The sequence below is a fragment of the Microtus pennsylvanicus genome, chromosome 8, assembly GCF_037038515.1.
Source record: "Microtus pennsylvanicus isolate mMicPen1 chromosome 8, mMicPen1.hap1, whole genome shotgun sequence".
NCBI lineage: Eukaryota > Metazoa > Chordata > Mammalia > Rodentia > Cricetidae > Microtus > Microtus pennsylvanicus.
Genome location: NC_134586.1, coordinates 86,508,728 through 86,521,576, shown reverse-complemented (window position 1 = coordinate 86,521,576; position 12,849 = coordinate 86,508,728). Strand labels below are relative to the sequence as shown.

Sequence of the window (12,849 nt, the reverse complement as noted above, 5' to 3'; positions counted from 1 at the left end):
TTAACTATCATAGAGAGAACTATTTGCCTTTAATCCCAGTCCTCGGGAGTCAGAGGCAATTGGATCTCTGTGAGTTCGAGGCCAGCCTGATCTACCGAGCTAGCTCCAGGACATGCTCCAAAGATACGCAGCGAAACTTTGTCTTGAAAAAATAATTAAAAAGTCAATGGTTCGATAATATAATTTATCTACAACTGGTAGTCACATTAAAAGATACATTAATAATCAAGAAAGGACAGATTTATTTTAGCTTTATATTTCAGAAGTCTCCCTGTAAGGTCTCATGGCTCCACGTTATGAGCCATAGATGGAGCAAAGACTGACGAGGGAAGGAACAGAGCAGTCAGAAAGCACAAGGAGACTAAAGGAACTAAGTAAAGGATGCAGATCCTCTGGGATGGCTAATCGTGATTGTCCACTTGAGGTTCGGACCCTACTAAAAGACGCTGCACTGGGAGCAGGGACTCTGAGGGCTTTCCCAGGAAAGATTAACTGTGGGGAGAAGCCACTCTCCAACACTGGACACACAATGACACCAAAGAAAATAATCAAAGCTTGCCTGCCAGCCTCCACTTCTTGCTAGTAAGTGCAACCATTCTTTCTACTAGTATTACTGTTGCTTCCATGCTTAGCTAAGACTAGACTCCAGCTTCTTTAGTCTTCTTCTGCAAAGTGAAGATTAGTAACTCTCTTAGACTCTCTTAGGCCTTCAGCACCATAGTAACCCTGATGAGGAATCTAGATTTAAAGACGAGGCACCTGTCTGGGACTCAATCTTCCCAGAAGACATTTTTCTACTGTTAATTACTCAGCCTGTATCAAGTAAAAGAGTTCAGTAAATCCAATCTTATACATATTCTATAAATTCTACTCTTTCAGAGACTGCTAAGTAATGCACCCTCTGAGGCTGAACTCCCAGTAACATGGGTTTTTTTGTTTTGTTTTGTTTTATTTTTTCTGTATCCAGATCCTACATTCCAATAGACCTTTGAACTGTGAATTTAGTGATGTACAAACTCATTAATGAATTAAAGGTTGATTGTCAAAATGCCTCACTTTGACAATCAAATCTTTAACATATGAAACTTTAGGATTATTTATAGCAAAATATAAGAATATCCAATAACATCACTGAAAGAAATCTCTAATTGATGGTATAGATAAGTTACTGCATACAGAAAAGACAAGTGTTCCTTGGAAGAATACAATTTGTAACTCAATGGTCAATATTTTTATCAGAAAGTTTTAGGGAAAAAATCCATTGTTGTTTAAAAATTGAAAAATAAAACACATATTACTTGCTTAGTGTATAGGTCATACGCAAAAATTGGAAGAAAGAATATGTCTTTGAGATTATAAGAGACAGAGTTAGGGAATCACAGGAAACCCCACAGAAATGGTTAGCCTGGGTCTTGCGAATTCACAGGGTCTGTATCACCAACCAAGCACCCAGCATGGGAACAATCTAGGCCCTCTGCATATATGATAGTTGTGCAACTTGGTCAATAGTGGGACTCCTGGCAATGAGAGCAGGAGCTGTCCCTGGTGCTTTGACTGGCTCTTATGAACCTGTTTCTCATGCTGGATTGTCTTGCCCAGGCTGAATACAGAGTGAAGGACTTGGTCTTATGGCAGCTTGATATGTCATGCTTTGCTGAAGCCCATGGGAGGCCTGTCCTTTTGTAGGTTATTAAGGAGGAGAGCTGGATTGAGAAGGGTGGTGTGGAAAAGAGGAGGAAGGGGTGGCTGTGGTTAGGATGTAAAACAAATAAATTGTGTAGGTAAGTAAATGTAGAACTAAAAAAGTATGTATCTTGTAATGAGATGCTAATTTTTAAATAACATTATGAGCTAGGATATAGAAAATATAAGTGATTATTATAGTGATTGGGGAGAGTATAAAATTTTCTATACATTTAACTGATAGCAGATTCTTGGTATAAACTGGAAAAAAAAATTTGAATATAACTAAAGAGAGAATTGGTAAACTAGATGGCACAATAGATATAATTATACATGATATCTGGTGGTAAAACTGAGCTATGAAAACTTGAAGCATAGAACAATAAATACATATCTGAGATAACTTTCATAAGTTCCCTAATGAGATCATGAAAAATGTGTACATGAATAAACAAATAATTAAAATTGTCTGTCCATAAAATATACCTCTATTAACAATAAAGAAAAGAAAGTCATTTAAGTGTCAGAGAATTCTTCTATGACAGGATAAAGAACATATACCATTTTTAAAAGTCCTACACTGCCAGAAGGAAATGATGGGTAATCCAATTATTGTTCAAAGGAAATATGTCATTTTGCAAATAGACATTAAATTCCACATTGGTAGATGTAAAGGCATTTATTCTGATTAAATAAAAATAATAAAAATAGAATAACAAGTTATAAAACCTTACCTGTCAAAAATAAATAAAAATAAAGAGCTCACTTATAATGAAAGCAAGGCACAATGGAAACTTTCAGAAATTACACATGACAGTGTAAAATCCTCCACCACTTGAAAATATGGCAAACCCTACACAGTCTAAAATATGCATAGTTTATGTTGTCACATTTTTACTCATATTTATCTACGCAAATGCAAACATTTGTGCTATTTGACATAGAGCCTGAAGTTCTGGATAGAGCAATAAGACAAAAAAGGAGATCAAGGGGATTCAAATTGGTAAGAAAAAGAGGCAAACTTTCACTATTTGCAGATGATATATTAGTATACATGAGGGACCCCGAAAACTCTACTAGAGAATTCCTACAGCTAATAAATACCTTGAGTTGCTATAAGATCAACTCAAAAAAATCAGTAGCCCTCCTATAAACAAATAATGAAGCTGAGAAAGAAATAATAGAAATATCACCTTTCACAATAACCACAAATAACATAAAACATCTTGGGATAGCACTAACCAAAGAAGTAAAAGATCTGTTCAATAAGAACTTTAAGGCTTTGAAAAAAGAAATTAAAGAAGATACCAGAAAATGGAAACATCTCCCCTGCTTTTGTATCGGTAGGATCAACATAATAAAAATGACAATCCTACTGAAGGAAATCTATAGATTCAATGCAATCCCCATCAAAATCCCAAGACAATTCTTCACTGACCTTGAAAGGACAATATTCAACTTTATATCAGAAAAAAAAACAGCATAGGCAAAACAATCTTGTACAATAAAAGAACTTCTGGAGGCATCACCATCCCTGAAATCAATAAAGAGTTACAGTTTAAAAAAAAAAAACAGCTTGGAATTGGCTTAAAAACAGAGGTTGACCAATGGAATCAAATCAAAGACCCAGATGTTAATTCATACACCTATGAACACCTGATTTTTTACAAAGAAGCTAAAATTATACAATGGAAAAAACAAAAGCATCTTCAGCAAATGTTGCTGGCATAACGAGATGCCAAGATGTAAGAGAATGAAAATAGACCCATATCTATCACCACGCTCAAAACTCAAATCCAAATGGACTAAAGACCTCAATATAAATCCAGCCACACTGAACCTAATAGATGAGAAAGTAGGAAGTAGCCTCCATTGCATGGGCACAGGAGACCACTTCTTAAATATAACCGCAGTAGCACACACACTGAGAGCAACAACAAATAAATTGGACGTTTTGAAACTGAGAAGCTTCTGTAAAGCAAAGGACACAGTCAATAAGATAAAAATGCAGCCTACTGAATGGGAAAAGATCTTCACCAACCCCATATTAGACAGAGAACTGATCTCTAAAATATATAAAGAACTCAAGAAATAAGACATCAAAATTCCAGACAATTCAATTTTAAAAATTGAGTACAGAACTAAACAAACAGTTCTCGACAGAAGAATCTCAAATGGCCAAAAGACATTTAAGGAAATGTTCAACAACCTTAGGTATCAGGGAAATGCAAATCAAAGAACTCTGAGATACCATCTTCCACCTGTCAGAATAGCTAAGATCATAAACACCAATGATAACTTATGCTAGAGAGAATGTGGAGTGAGGTGAATACTTCTCCACTGCTGGTGGGAGTGCAAAATTGTACCAACACCCTACACAAATCAGTATGGCAGTTTCTCAGAAAATTGTAAATCAACCTACCTCAGGACCCAGCAATATCACTTTTGGGCATATACCCAAAAGATACCCAATCATACCACAAGGACATTTGTTCAGCTATGTTCAAAGCAGCAGTATTTGCAATAGCTAGAACCTGGAAACAGCCTAGATGCCCCTACACCAAAGAATAGATAAAGAAAATGTGGCATATTTACACATTAGAATATTACTCTCAGAAAAAAAAAAAGACATTTTGAAATTTGCATGCAAATAAATGGAACTAGAAAAAAAATCCATCCTGAGTGAGGTAACCTAGACCAAGAAAGATAAACATGATATGTACTCACTCATAAGTGGATACTGACTGTAAAGCAATGGATACTGAGTCTATAGTTCTAATCCTAGAGAAGCTAAGTAACAAGGTGAAACCTAAGAAAAACATATAGATCCACCTGGAAAGAGGAAATAGACAAGATTGCCTGATAACACTGGGAGCATGGTGGGAGGGAGAAAAGAGAGTGGAAGGGGAAGAAGAGTGGAGAAGGAGAGGGGGAAGGAGAACTTGAGGGAATGGGATAGTCGAGATGGAGGAAGGAGAGATATGAGAACAAGGAAAGAGATATTTTGATTGAGGGAGCCATTATGGGGCTAGCAAGAAACCTGGGGCTAGAAAAATTTCAAGGAATTCACAAGGATGACCACAACTAAGACCCTAAGCAATGGAGGAGAGGGTGCCCAAACTGGCCTGTAGTCAGACTGATTAATATCTTAAATATCACCATAGAACCTAATCCAGCAACTGACAGAAACAGAGGCAGAGACTCACAGCAGAGCACTGGGCTAAGCTCCCAAAGTACAGTTAAATAGTGGGAGGAGTAAGAATATGAGCAAAGAGATCAAGTTCATGACAGGCACTCCCACTGAAACAGTTTTCCTTAGCTAATGGGAGCTCACCAACTCCAGCTGGACAGGGAAGGAATCAGCATAGGTCCCAACTAGTCCCTCTGAATGTGTCAGTTGTAAGGCTGGGGCAGACTGCAGGGCCACTGGCAGTGGCACCAGGATTTATCCCTACTGCTTGGACTGGCTTTTTGGAACCCATTCTCTTTGGAGGGATACCTTGCTCAGAATAGATATAGCAGGCGGTGCCTTGGACCTTCCCCAAAGCAATCTGCCTTACCCTGGCTAAAGAGCGGATGGGGTGGGGTAGGGAGTAGGTGGAGAGAATTGGAGGAGGGGAGGGAGTGGGAACTGGAATTGGTATAGAAAATGAAAAAAGGAAATTTGTTTTCTTTTTTACAAAAAAAACAAAATAAAATAAATTTTAAAAAATAAAACAGTAGATTCAGAATGTCATTGTTTCTAATAAACCAAACTGCAAAAAGTCAAATGTCTATCAATCTGGATCATTATATCAATAGAATGGGAGCTATATAAATTCAGAAATCATTTAGGTATCAATCTCATCATCACAAATAGGCCACTCAGTAAATTAGAAGCCAAATAAACAATCAATACAAAGTATGAGATCAGTGGTAAATGTATAACATATCGTATATACATACACACATATATACGTATATGTGTGTGTGTTTGTGTGGTACATCTATGAATATCTTTATTATATATATATATATATATATATATATATATATATATATATATATATATATAATCGGAGCAAAAGAGGCCGTTAGTTTAGAAGGAGAAGGAGGAGTATGGGATGAGTTGAAGGGAGAAAAGTCAAGGGTAGAAGTTAAGTATTTATATTGTAATTTAAAATATGTAAGTACAAACAATATTTGGTGTTTTACACAGAAAAGGCAATGAAGAAGCAATTGGAGAATCAGATCTTTGGGATTAAAAAAAGAATAATGCTTTTAAAAATCAGAATATTGTATTTTTATTTGGAAATTTTTATAATAAAGTTTTCAAAACATAAAAATATAAAATTAAAAAGAAAGATGATACAATAACCTTAAAATTATACTGTTACATGAAATATTTTAGAAGGAATGTAAAAAAATAATATTTGAAGATTTATAAGACTTAAAAATTTCCCATTCAATAGAACAGAAAGATCAAATATAATAAAGTAGCAAATATTTTTTTGATATTTATATTTGGATCCAAAAATTCTAAACTGAATATTATTCACAGAAATAATATGGCAATTTTAATTTTACATGAATAAATTGTCCTGTTCTAAAATTCCAAGACTAACCATACACAAAGCAGTGCTCAGTTTTTGTCATATACATATACATATGCAAGTTACAGCTGATCTGGCCCTCCAAACCCAAAGAGAAAGGGTCCTATGTGCAATTGTTCTTCAATAATAGGCTATCCTTCAAAATAATTCTTATTTTCTCTCACCCCTATGGACAATAATGTTAAATGAAACAAATACTTAATTTTGAAAACAGATCATGAAACTTTCAGGAAGTAATGAAACTTACATTTATTTTCTTACCAGATGTTAAGAAAGTTTTTTTTAACGTGCAAGTGTAATTAAACATCTATTGCTTTGATAAATCAATTTTAAAAGGCAGGTTTTAGACCAAGAAAGGCATTTGAAGATAATTAAAAATTCATATTACATATATTTTCTTAACTCAAAAACTCCAAAATTTTCCCAATGAAATGGAAACAAAAAATCTGAAGAGGGAGTAAGAATGAACTATTACAATGTAGAGATAGAGTTTATATAATTGGTTATAAAAATATTTAAGTTAAATTGAGAGGTGGTAAAAATTAGGTACCATTTTACATTCCTATGATCCATAAACACTAAAAATTAAAACAGTACAGATGGAGCAAATGCAAAAACAAACTCCATCATGTATGGTTGTACTGTTTATTGTTCACAGACACATACAGTTTAGAAAAATTTCTCCAAGTGAAGTTGACCAGATACATACCCATCCATTCTCCTCTCAGGAATGCCACATCTGGCTCAAGAAAGGATGATTATTCCTTCATTTTCACACAATGGCTAAAACTGCACACTAGTTTGTTACCCCTGTGGACAAATAGCTGAAGCATCATCTTGCTGCAGAAGCAAGTCAAAGAAGCAAGGGTACCCTACCATTTTTGAGGTGTGCATGGACAGATAGATGATCAACCATGTCTAATAAAAGCAGGGGACTGCTGTTCAGAGCTCCGAACAGTGGGTACGTAGGTGGAGAGCATGCAGTGTGCAGATAGCTTAAGGGACATGGTGACACTCTTCCAAAGGCTCACAGCAATCTCGATCTTATCCCTGGTCTTAACTACCTGGCTAATCATCTTATTACCATATGTATTTCCTAAACTTTTATGAGTATGGTATATTATATCATAACAGATTTAAATTAGTATGATTTAAATATAGTATGGGGCTATTTTCAAAATTTGAATAAAGTCTTTTGAATCTCTCAGATGTAAAAAGAATAACTTAAAAGACTTTTTTGAGATATGTCTAGAAACTCAAATGCCAGAAAATTTTTATTGGGAGAGTGGTGAAATCAATGACACAGTGAAACTATATATGCAGTTTACAATGCCAAATATATTCCTTTTGAAATTTCTGTGTACTTTTTAAATTATTATTATTGGGCAAAGTCTTAGTATCTAGACCAGTCTGAACTTTAACATACAAAGATCTGCCTGCCTCTACCTCCACGTCTTGTGCCACCATGCCCAATGTCCTGACTGTTTTGTTGTTGTTCATTTTGTTTTCTTTTCTTTTCTTTTATGACAACTTGACATACGCTACCATCGCCTGGGAAGAAAGAATCATAATCAAGAAAATGTCTTCATAGGGCTGCCTGGTAGGCAAGTCTGTAAGACATTTTCTTAATTGATGTTTGATGGAGGATGGCCCAGTTCACTTTGGACATCCTTTGGAAGGCAGCCCTGGATGTATACAAAGCAGAGTGAGCAAGCCAGTAAAAGGTACTGCTTCATAGTAGTCTCTGCTTCAGTTCCTGCCTTGAGTTCCTGTCCCAACTTTCTGCACTGCATGCCATGTAAGACTAAATAAACCTCATCTTCCAAAGTTGTCTTTGTTCCCTGTGTTTTGTCACTGCCACAGAAACCCTAAGGCACGAAGGACCCTTCTGTGTTTCTAAGGTAGCATCTCACCTATTGTCCAAGCAAATCTCAAACTTAGTATCTACCAGCCCTAACTCCACAGTATTCCTTGGAGCCAGAACCTTGGTTTATTTCCTTGTGTGCTCCTACAGAAGTAAGTTTAAAGATCTCAGCTGAAACTTGAATCCTGTTATCAGCAAAGCAGCTGCTTCTTACTTTTCCCCACCGCTTGACTTGTCCCAGTTTAGGGCACACCCGTGTGTAACACTATTAAATTTACAGACAAAAAGAAATACTCCCTCCACTACGTACATCTAGCACATTACTGTCTGTGGACACTTCCACACCCAAGACTGGCGTGTTTAGCTAAGAATATACCTCCAAGCCTTGTTCTGGGGAAGTTGTTTTCTAATGTATGTGCCGTGTTGAGCAGTGTGCCTTTCCCGAGCGTCTGATAGTTATTCTTCTCTGTAAGGCAACTGTAAGTCTGCCTTGTAGAAGAGGCAGCAGGCTGCATTCCAGCCCGGATCCCAGCTAGCTTACCCCCAAAATAACAACACACAAACTGTATTCATTAAAACACTGTCTGGCCCATTAGCTCTAGCCTCTGATTGGCTAACTCTCATATCTTGCTTAACCCATTTCTAATAATCTGTGTCGCACCATGAGGTGGTGTCTTACTGGGAAAGATTCAGCATGTCTGACTTGGCAGCTGGCTCCATCACATCTGACCTCACTTCCCTTCTTCCCAGCATTCTATTCTGTCTACTCCACCCACCTAAGAGCTGGCCTATCAAATGGGCCAAGGCAGTTTCTTTATTAACCAATGACCTTCCTCCATCACTACCTCTTTTGAGAACTTTTAGACGATGGTACCAGAGCAGAAAGAAGCAGATTTTATTTTCAATCATAAGGCTCCATCAAAGATAGAAACTCAGAGTGTTATAGAGTCAGGGAAGAAGAGCTGTCGGGATCAGGATCCAGCTGCATCACCATGTTGTGCCTGTATCTCTATATTTTGAGGACGTTGTTAGGCCTGTGCTGGTCTAACAAACTTGCCTCCCAGGGATGTTCTTCTGGAGTGCCTTTGCTCCTTATACACATTGGCTTTCCATGTCTCCAGCCTTCCTCATACATCTGTGGCAAACTACTAAGATATGGAAAGATTATTAAAGAGCAGATTCCAGGCAATGTTTTGTGCACATTAACTTAGGAAGATTAAAAAATATTTAGCCAATCCAAAAAAATAGGCTCACCAATAAATTAATTACAACAGTATTTTAAATTCATACTTTAGAAAACAAAAATATCATGATATGCTATACAAAGACTTGTAAAAGAAAACTGTAGCATCATCAATATATAAATGTGAAAATTTTTTCAAGGTCATTTTCTATATTCTATAAAGGTAATTTAGTCTATCAAAGCCAAAGAACCCAAATCCTATGCATAGCCAGCACTACCACCAGCAGCAACAACAAAAACAGAGAAGTAAATGTTGTTTAGTATTAAAAAATAATAAAATTAAGAAAGTAAATTGTGTTTGACAACAAAATGTTTAATAAACTGGAGCATATCAGCAAATGAAATGCAATTTTAAGGTTGTGGTACTCAGAAAAAAAATGTTTATCATATAAAATATGGATTATATACAGAAACTATCAATTTCACAGAAATTGTAATATATTATGAATCAATACATTAAAAGACCTGCATATTGAATCTGATATACATTTCTGGAAGGATACTTTGTTTTGGAGCATAGTTAGAATTCACTTCGGAAGTTATTTGCTTACACAATATGAAATTCTCACATTTGAAGTTTTCCTGACCTCATAAAGGCAAATAGCATTTAGTTATAGCTAATATATCGAGAAGGCTGCTTTTAAAGAAAATTGGCATTCAGCTTTCCTCTCGGGGAATTGAGTGTGAGCACTTATAAAGGGAGAGAATTAGGCATCTCAGGCTTCTCCGTCCTTCTTCTGTTTCATCATAAACCCTTTGACATTTTAAGATGGACCAGGAAAGTTTTTGAAATTCATATTCTGTTTATTTACTATACCATGCTAAATATTTCCCAACCTTTCCCTCACAGATAGCACCAGGTACTTGTGCCCATGAAGAACATAGGGCACCTAAAGATAGACAAACCCAGATTTTTAATAAACTTTCATGGTATTCCCCCCAACAAAGTGCCTCAGACCCAACATGCTGGGCATTGAGCTCCTCCTGCCTATGCTAACCCGTTTGGCTGAGACAACCTGAGAAAACTAAAATTATTTTCAGAATTCACTGCAAGTGAGTTCAAGCATGGAGGACTCATTATTCATAATTTGCTGCCTATGGAAAATATCAGCACCAGTCTGTTCATTTCCACTTACTTATTCACTTAATAAATCATCCAGGAGACATGATTTTCAACCTCCCCCAAGAAAGACGAAATTCCTTCAGAAAATAATCACTCAATGATTTAAGCTCAAAATATAAATGTAGTGCACAGGGTACATAGAAATCGCTGTCAGCTATATAAATCTCACACACATCTTGCTTGTCTCCTGGTGTATGACAATACTAAAAGTCCACAGAATATTTATAATCAAGACCATTTTCTGAAATTCACAATGGTAAAGTATTCTCACGGACGTTAGAAAAACAAACAACAACAAAAATATCAAGTTAGGTACAAGTTCCTATCCCACTCCTTCATCAATTGTGTCAAATTGGAAGAATACTTTTTTTTTTAAAACTCAGAATGTAACCAAATTCTTTATAGAGATTTTTGGATTGAGAATATCAAGTAGTCAGATACAGATGAGCAGAAAATTCAGATGATAAAAGAAAGGAATAAAGGAAGGAGGGAGATTACGCATCACATATTTTGCAAACACTGAAAGAAGATATTGATGCAATTGACAAAAGATGGCAAATTAGTTTGAGTGTGAACGCTGTCCAATATCTGCATAGCCTTCTTGTGCTATGGCACTGTCATAGTAACAAATCACTGACAATCTTAATACTGGCTTTGGGAGAAGATTTATTTCTCACTCTCCCTAACTATAGTCCAGATTAAAGTGGAACCTTGCTGCCTTTGGAGTGTAGGCACTCACAGAGAGAGCATACTTTCACTGATATTGTGTCAACTGAAGCAAGCCACAGGGTCAATGGAAGGAGATGCTCACTTCCCCCACAGGCAGAGGACCTGCAAACAGATTTGGTAGAGGATCGCAAATGTATAAAATATTACACCATGATTTTCTAAAGTACCTAGACATGCTTAGTTTCAAAGATCCGGTGTGCCAGTGGATACTCAGTTGAGGAACTGATCAGAGTAGAAGGTGTTGTGAAGAGGCCAGAATCATCTACCATGAAGTAGACCTATTTTTTTTAAACAAACTACAAAACAATGAATAGTTTATTCATTCCATTAGAGAATTAGGTAAACTTCATATTACAAAACCAAAGTAAGTATAATTTTGAAGAATTAGAATATCTTCAAAAAAACCAGTGACAGTTTAACTGAAGTGGATGTGAACACAGGGTTGGTGTCTACTGAGGAAGGTCATGTTCCTCAAATATATGAAAAGATAACGAGCTATACTTTCTTAGTCATCAAGGAAGAAATTTTCTTTCTTGACAAGCTGGTACTATTTCTATTTTGTAGCTCTTTTCACTTCTCCTTTCTTTGGTTTCACCTTCCCACGGAGCTTCTTTAGACGTCTTTGCTCTTCCTTAAAATCTTGATGCTCATCTCCGTATAGGCCAAGGAAAGGAGTGTGCCCATGACTGCAAAACACATGTTGTGATTTGGATACCAGTCGTAAGTCTCTTTCTTTTTGGCCAAGGGCTGCTCCCTGAACATATTCACCACTTTCATGTACTTTGAATCGGTAGGCCTGGCCACTTCGCCAAAGATCCGGGCACTTAGACGAGACATACGCAGTGCATATTCTGAAAGCAAAGCCGTGAGGTACAAGATTCCCTGCATCTGACCTTGCTCGCGCACGTCCCGGAAAGCCCCAAGTAGACCTATTTTTATGATCATACTTAATATCAGAGTCACAGCACATATTGGAAATGATTATCATGTTCCAAGTTATAGCCTTATCATCATATGAACTATGCTTAGGGGTTTAAAAAATACCAAGAATGGCTCACTCTCTTCCCTGAGATTGAAACTGGTTATGAAATAGACACAGAAGAAACAGAGATGGAAATGCAGAAAAATTTATGGGGCAACCATCATATCAAGGAAATATAACTTTGAATTTGCCAATAAAAGAGTTTTATATCATTTATCCATTTTTATCAAACAAAAGTAATCACCTCTCATTTGTAAAACTGGGTATGTTCACGCATTAGACCAGGAAGCAGTGTTAGACCAGATGGGCTACTCAGAACCAATTCACCCCATTCTCCTTAAGGACCAATTTAAAAAAGGGGAGGGGGACAGGAAATGGAATGGGCGTTAATGTTCCATTCTCAACCACTTCTTCCAAAGTCATAAATCAATTCAAGGGAATCTAGGATTGGAAATTGAGGGTTAAAAAAGGGTGGGGAATAGAGACTGCATAAAAACTCTACAAATATTTCCTCTTTCTCCATCTCTCCCTACTACCTTCCTCCCTACTCCATCTTTCTCTCAATTCTCCCCAGCCCAATATAGGATCTTATTATGTAGCCCAGTACAGTCTCAAACCCGGATTCTTCTGCTT

General features: G+C 36.6%; 1 pseudogene; it reads right to left on the bottom strand.

The window, feature by feature from the left end:
* Nucleotides 1–11,785: 11,785 nt before the first annotated feature.
* LOC142855364 (small ribosomal subunit protein mS33 pseudogene) lies at nt 11,786–12,179 on the bottom strand (annotated as a pseudogene).
* Nucleotides 12,180–12,849: the final 670 nt, after the last annotated feature.